Below are 8756 nucleotides of genomic sequence, written 5' to 3'. Positions count from 1 at the left end.
ATTATGCAGAGTTCATTATGATTTTCGGGTGGAGTTGAAGTTCGCTTGTCAATTTTCTAGCCATCTTGTGGAGTTCATATAATTTTTGAATGACGTCAGAGTTCCTATGTTGATTCTCTATTCATCTTGTGGTGTTCAATCGTATAGTGACTTTCGGGTGGAGCTGAAGTTCGTTTGTCGATTTTTTAGTTATCTTGCAGTGTTCACATATGATATGATTTTCGGGTGAAGTAGAGTTTTGTATGTTGGTTTTCTAGCCATCTTGCATGTTCAGTCATACTGTGATTTTCGGGTGAAGCAGGAGTTCGCTTATCGATTTTCTAGCCATCTTGCGGTATTCACGTATGATATGATTTGTAGGTAGTCTAGAGTTTGTATGTTGATTCTCTCTTCATCTTGCGGTGTTCAGTCGTACTATGTTTCCAGGTGGAGTAGTAATTCACTTATCTATTTTCTAGCTATCTTGTGGTATTCACGTACGATATGATTTCTAGGTGAAGTAGATGTTCATATGTTAATTCTCTCTTCATCTTGCGATGTTTTGTCAAATTGTGATTTTCGAGTGGAGCTGAATTTCGCTTATCAATTCTCTAGTCTTTTTGCGTTGTTCACATATGATATGATTTCTACGTAAAGTAGAGTTTTAAAGCTTGATTTTCTATTCATCTTGCGAAGTTCATGCACGATATAATTTCTAGATGAAGTAGAGGTTCGTATGTTGGTTTCCTAGCCATCTCGCGGTATTCAGTCGTACCATGATTTCTAAGTGGAGCTAAAGTTCGCTTGTTGATTTTCTAGCCATCTTGCAGAGTTCACGTACGATATGATTTTCGGATGGTTTAGAGTTTGCAGGTTGAGTTTCTCTTTATCCTGCGGAGTTCAGTCATATCATGATTTTCAGGTGGAGCTGAAGTTCTCTTATTGATTTTCTAGCTATCTTGCTGAGTTCATGTATGATATAATTTCTAGGTGAAGTAGATGTTTTTGTGTTGGTTCCCATTATGCGAAGTTCGTTATGTTTTTCGAGTGGAGCTGAAGTTCTCTTATCGATTTTCTAGCCATCTTACAGAGTTCATACGATTTTTTGGATAATGTTGGAATGCCCCTGTTGATTCCCTTTTCATCTTGCGGAGTTCATTCGTACCATGATTTTCAGGTGGAGCTGAAGTTCGCTTATCAATTTTCTAGCCATCTTGTGGAGTTTACGTACGATATGATTTCCAGGTGAAGTAGAGGTTTAAAAGTTGATTTTCTATTCACCTTTTGGAGTTCACTCATATTGTGATTTTCAGGTGGAGCGGGAGTTCGCTTATCGATTTTCTAGCCATCTTGCGGAGTTTAAGTATAATGTGATTTTCACGTGCAATAGAAAGTTGTATAATTGATTATTTGACTATCTGGATACATTTACTTGCATTTCAATTGGTATTATATTGTCTTAATGTTGAAATTATGTTAATCGATTTAATTTTTGAGTATATGATCATGATTATGAATTGCGTTGTTATATATATATATATATATATATATATATATATATATATATATATATATATATATATATATATATATATATATATATATATATTCTCATGACTTGCGATCCATCCTGGATATGAATGATGAGTTTGTAATCTTAGAGGGTACTCCTCACTGTGATAGCCATTGACGCTATCAAATTATATCAGTTGATGCAGGTGTAGAGCTAACTAATGATGTTCACTAGGTCACTAGAGCAGATTGGGTAGCTGAGGAGGTAGACGGGGTCCCTCCACCATTAAATGATAGATTTCTATATTTATTTAATGAACTTTATTATTTGGGATTGTATAAGTCCTGTATGGGCACTACATTTGGATATTTATAGTGATTGAAATCTTTTTATACAATGCATGGTTTATTCCGCCAACATTTGTTGTTGACTCTGATTAATGATAAAGCGGTTTAATTTTAAACTGAATTTTAAAGGCTAACACTCAGGTTTTCAAAAAATGAGTAATATACTTAGGTTTTGAAAACTGGCACGTTACACCCTGTCTATTAACTACTGGTCTAACTTTTACCAAAAATGCAGAGGAGAAGTGGCCGAATTGCTAGGGTCAAACCCTCAACACCGACTACACCACCTTTAGAGGAGGATGTGCTAGTCCATGCACCTCTAGAGGCATCGAATCTAAATATTAACCCGTCCGGGGATCATGGTGGACCATCTACGTCCCGAGCCGTACTCTCGGATGAAGTATCAGTAGTGCTTTGGGATGTTCAAATGAGCATTCAGATAGTATAGGAATATGGAAGAGCTCAAGCGAGCAATTCCGTATCCAGGTCAAGAGCACCAATCGTTACATGGCCAGTCAGACTGAAGCCATGCAACAATTGTTGGTTGTAATAATAAAAGGAACATTGTTGGCACCACAACATAATATGAATGGAAGCTCAGTCAATAATGCAGTTCTGCTACCACCTATGCCGCCTTTACAATGCAACTCACCACCGATTTCTCTTCCAGAGGTAAGGAATGTGTTATCTCCTATGGAGATTAGGCCACCTGAGCGATAAGTTAGGAATTTTGTAACTGAAAACAGAAATCATGGACTGCCAACTGGATTCAATCCGCAACAGGCCTTAGATTTCCTAATAATCTTAACTGATTTGGTTCGGATCATCCACCAGCTGTAAAACCTCAGTGGGTCGACCGTGATTAGATAATACAACTTGTTCAAAAAGTTGTTAGCCAAGTGCTCGGCCGTAACACCATCCTGTGTATCACAAACCCTACCCCGAATGGGTAGATTGGCAACATCCATTGTCAAGAAATTATCGATAAGATTTTACCCTATTCTCAGGTGAGCTTAGTCAGTTGACTATTGAACATGTCAGCCATTTCACGATGCAATGTGGCAAACTCGCCAACAATGATTATAATAAGTTACAGTTATCTGATCACTCGTTGACCGCTGCGGCCTTCACATGCTATTCAAACATACTACCAGATTCAGTACACACCTAGCAAGAGTTGGAAGAGAAGTTCCATATTTAATTCTTCTCCAGAAATATGGAGATAACCATAGATGAACTCGCATGATTCCGACAGTTACATCAAAGGCCAATGCCCGTTTTACTAATAGGCTTTGAAGCCAACAAGTAACGACCGTTGCACGGATACGTTTTTCAATGGGGTCCTAGTCTTCATCTAAAGTAAGGCACACTACAACTTTCCCTATCATGATAAGGGCACGCTTCCTAAAGCCCTTGAGGTGAGTATTTCGTAATAGGGGGTTTGAAGCCGACACTTCTTCAGAAGGCACAGGAGCCTCAAGGGGGGTCCGGGGGGACGACGGGAGCACAACAACTTTTCTAAAGGTTCTTTCTACTTGTTGCTTGCTTTCTCTCAGCTACTAGTGGCTTATGTAGTGGTTGGCATTCCTACGTGCTCCTCCTTGCCCCTGTCTACTTAAGATTCCAAAGCCTTTGAATTTTGTAGTGACACTTTGGTTACGAAGGTTACCGAGGTTTAGTTTGATGGGTGGATTGATTCGGTCAGGGAAGTGAGAGTTATATTATGCGATTTAAGTGGGCGAAGAGCCACTGTAAAGTAGTCATAACCAAGGCTGAATTTATGCAGCTCGCACAAGACAAACTAGAATACAAGCTCCGCAAAAAGTTCATAGACATGAAGTTTGTAAATCTATATGACTTAACTAAAAAGCTTTCTCATTATGAGGAACTCCTATAGGAATGGGCTAGATGAACAAATTCATCATTGGGGACGTATTATAATGACCCTAATTATGAAATTTCAATTGCCGAAGTAGTGGCTAAGAAGCCACTAGTCTATTCATTACTGGTCAAGGTGGAGTCGACCGCCCCAACCACACAAAAGGCTCAGAAGGTGTATACCTTTGATATCACCTAAGCTGAAGAAATATTTGATATCTTGTTGGCTGAAAATTTTATTAAAATTCTTAGTAATCATAAAGTACCTCTAGATGATGAATTATAAAGGATTGAGTACTATAAATGGCATGGAACTTGGTCCCACTCTACTAACAAATATGTTGTTTTCAAGAACATCATTTAGGACCATATCGACCATGGGCTATTGAAGTTCCTGGAATAGGATGAGGAGGCAATGATGATTGAAATTGATCGATTTTCAGATAATATGGAAGTAAACATGGTCACCGCCAATCTGAGGGATCGTCCAAAATCGAAGATCGATCTTGGATCAGATGATCAGCGGAGAATGTCTAGCTAACCTACATAAGGACGCTGTTGGATTCCTTATCGTCAAGATGATCAGTCAATCACCATCAGAAGAATACATCAAGGTCCTCAAGTCTATGACCAATGCAATCGAGAAATGACATTCCGGTTGGGGAAGGTCCCCGGAAGGGAAGGAAGGATTCAATAATGGTCTCAACAATTATCAACTGATACAATCGGCCTCCAATTGTCATTCGCGTTGGGGACTACCCTTGTCAAGGATGGTCAAACCTCCTACAACACAAGAGGGGATAGGAAAACGAGTCATTCATTCAAAGTTTACAGCGATAACGAAAGCTTTGACAAAGACCCAAAAGCGTCGGTGTTAAAGACAAAGAGTTGTTGCAAGACGAGAAATGAAAGGGTAAGGGACAGTCCCTCGACCAGATGTTAAAATGCCTCATCCTTTTTAGAAGGTTCCCATTCTCAATGAGCAATTGATAGTAAACACAGTCGAAGTTGTACTACTAGTTGTTACACATAAAGACCCAAATGCTCTCTACAATACGGTTCAGTATGGAGACTTTAAAGAGGAAGATAGTTGTGATAACTTGTCAGACTATCTCAGCGAAGACTGCTTTCCGATAGAGGAATGGCTACCCAATGAATTTGTGTCGACTGCTGACACTCTAAAGAGTTCCTCGCCTATTGATCTCTCGATAAAACCCACAACTAATGAATACCCTAGTCAGATTAAAGAAATCTTATGAGGGGGCAAAGTTCAAGTGGTAAAATTACGTTTGGTTTTTTGTCACCAGTAACATTTCATTATAATATGGTTTTCACATTGTTGTCCAGCTTTCAAGCAAGGCCCACTCAACCAAACATAATTTTTGGGGATGTAGAAGTATATGCTCATTCAGTAATCATACAACATGCTTCTTTCACATTTAACGAAGGCAAGGAAAATGAAGCTAAGGTTGACAAAGCATCACATGTCGACACAATCACTATTTCGACCAGGGGTGCATCCAAAAGGGTGATTATTGACAAACCAACAAGCGATATGACACAATACCTCAAGTCATTGTGCATATCGGCTCATTTAAATGGATGTCCTGTTACCAGAATTTTATTTAATAATGGGGCTATAGTGAATTTGTTATCGAGGAGAATGATGGTCAAGTTGGGGAAGACCACAGCCGATTTGATCCCGTCAGAGGTGACTGTTAGCAATTTTTCTGGTCATGTCACGAACACACATGGTGTCTTGCTAGTAGATCTAACAATGGGCACAAAAGTAGTTCTAACTCCATTTTTCGTAGTAGAAACTTCGTCGAGCTACAATGCATTATTGGGAAGAGATTGGATCCATTATTTTGCATGCATCTCATCTTCTCGCTACTAGTTTGTGATTTTTTTGAAGCAGGACAAAGTCAAGCTAGTCTTGGCCAACAACAAACCTTTCTTGGCCACATCGAATGCCAATGAAGCTTATTACTATTGTGAAGAAGTAGAACCCATCAGATTCACTTGGAGAAATAATCTCGGCCATCTTAAGGGGATCATGGTAAAAAGAACCCAGACAGCATTTTGCAAGCTATTCTGAAAGTTACCCGAGCCAATGACGCTTGACTGAAGGACATTGTCCTCCATTGACCGACCTCTCATTGTATCATCGAAGAGGTTCCATGATTATGACATCAAGGATCGAAGTGAGTGAGGCCGACTTCACAGCCAGAATAAAGAGGCTTGAAGAGAGCCTGAAGGAAACCGATGAAGGTTGTTTTGTGAATTTGGCTGAGTCAGAAGAATCAACCGAGAGAGACAATTTTGAGTTTGAAGAAGCATCAAAAGAAGAAGAAAATATTCGACCACAGGTCTAAGACCCGCTAGTCAAGATCAACCTGGGGACGGATCATAACCTAAAGCCAACGTTTATAAACAGCTTGTTGCGACCGCCTAAGAATGAGAAGTTAACAAAGTTACTTTTAGAGTTCATCGACTACTTTGCGTGGGATTATAATGAAATGTCAGGCTAGATCGATCACTACTTGAGCATATATTACCCACGAAAGAAGGTTATCGGTCGTACAAGCAGCTGCCTAGGCAGATGACGACCGAAGTCACCCTTAAGATCGAGGAGGAGATCGAGTGACTCCTGAAGCCGTTTTCATCCGACTAATCAAATATGTGGAATGGATGTCAAGTGTAGTTCTGGTGATAAAAAATAATGGTAAGTCAATGGTATGTATTGAATTTAGAAATCTAAAACTGGCTACGCCGAAAGACGAATACCCCACGTTGGTGGCTGATCAGCTCATCGATCGGGCTACTAGACATGGGATTGTGTCTTTTTTGGATGAGCATTCTGGATATAATCAGATCTATATAGCATTAGACGATGTGTCGAAAATAGCATTCAGATGTCCAAGGCCTTTGGGAACATATTGCTGGGTAGTGATGCCCTTCAGATTAAAGAATGCAAGAGGCATATACCAAAGGGCAATGAATGTCATTTTCCATGATATGATCAATCGCTTTATGGAGGTCTAATTGAAAATGAACCCTTTAAAATGTGATTTTGGTGTCTCAACCGATAATTTCTTGGGATTCTTGGTACATCAAAGAGGAATCAAAGTCGATCTGAATAAGGCTCAGGCCGTGATTAATGCACGGTCGCTAAGAAATAAGATTGAACTATAAAAATTCTTGGGCCATGTCAATTTCTTGAGGAGGTTTATATCTAACTGTGCAGGTAAAACTAACATCTTCTCTCCACTATTAAAGTTGAAACAAGAAATCGAATTTATTTGAGAAGTGGAGCACCAGCTAGCTTTCAATAGAATCAAGGAATATCTAATGAAGCTGCCTGTGTTGATGCCTCCTATCAAAGGTCAACTGCTTAAGCTATATGTCGTAACCTCAACGGAGTCGATCGGAACTCTTCTACCACAAGATGATGGTATGTGAAAGGAGCGTGCAGTTTACTACCTGAGTAAGACGCCGCTCGATGCTGAAAGACGATATTCAGCCATGGAGAAATTACGCTTGTCATTTTTTTCACGGCCATTAAGTTGAGGCATTACTTATTAGACGAGAGAATAAATGTAATAACAGTTATCGATTTAGTGAAATATATGCTAAACTGGTCAATTTGAAGCAATTGAATCGGTAAATGGATGTTGGCTTTATCTAAATTTAATCTACATTACGTGTCACAGAAAGCTATGATAATTTGAAGCAATTGAATCAGTAAAGGTTGAGCCATAGCTGATTTCTTAGCCGACCATCCTTCGGATCTTAAGGAGCAAATTCCCACAAGTATCCTAGATATGTATTATGTGCAACTCACGCCGTGGAAATTAATATTTAATGGGTCAAGGACACATGATATGTCTGAGGATGAAGTCATTTTGATCGCTCCTAATGGGAATTAATAGGATTTTTCATTCTAACTAGAATCCAAATGTACTAACAATCAAGCTGAATATAAAGCTATGATAATTGGACTAGAATTGTTATTGGAACTACAAGAAAAAAATGTAACCATTATTGGAGATTCAAAGTTGGTGATAAATCAAATGGTAGGATTGTGTAAGTACACCAGCTCATCCTTATTACCATATTATGCTGTCATGCCCCAAATTCGGAAACCAGCCTCACAAAATTTTCGATCGCCGAATTTGGTACCGACAGCCTCTGTAGTACCCCATTTTTGTCTCCCAGCGCGCATGCACCAGATTTCGATCTTGGGATCCTACAAGGAGGATTTTCCAACGTACATTTATCTCATAAGAAGCATAACCACAAGTATACCCAAATCACAAGAACAACATCATCATCACATATCCACTAGTATAAACATTTGAATACAGTGCTTAAAGGAAATATACATGTTAAAGTCAAGCTCTAGAAGTCAGCTACATGCTCCAAGCTCCATGCTGCTGCAACCTAACTTCATCTGCACGCATCTATCGTGCATAAGCTTATAGAAAGCTTAGAGGGTGGTGTAAGTGTGTGCGCAAGGTAAGTGTTAAGTATTCAATACAATGCTATAATCATACAATATCGAAGATACTAGTAAGATCATGAATCATATAATATCAAAGGAAACGGAAATACTGACAAGTCCATGAGTCAAACAATATCAGAGTATACAATATAGATCAGCTATGGAAATGAGGAGTCATAAAGAGCCAAATATCAAATGTCGTGGATGCAATGTAATATATAATTTCTTATGAGTTCATGAATACCGTCAGCCATATCTAGACCATATAAATCCAGAAACTCAATAACCCAAAATGTCATATGCTGCGAATGTAATACAATAAGCAATGCGAATGGAATGACCATGCTGGAGTCTGAAGTTAGGATGATAGTACGTAGTATTGCAAGCTATGAGGTCCATCACAAGGGACTTCTATCCAAACTAGTCACATACCTAATTTGGATAGTTGGACTTAATGTGGTAAACTCCTGATCTCAGGTTAGTCGTGCGCCCCGACCGAAATCCTGGCCATTGCGGAGGTACACGTAACAAATAG

The sequence above is a fragment of the Magnolia sinica genome, chromosome 6 (assembly GCF_029962835.1).
Source record: "Magnolia sinica isolate HGM2019 chromosome 6, MsV1, whole genome shotgun sequence".
Lineage (NCBI taxonomy): Eukaryota > Viridiplantae > Streptophyta > Magnoliopsida > Magnoliales > Magnoliaceae > Magnolia > Magnolia sinica.
This window is presented reverse-complemented; position numbering follows the sequence as displayed.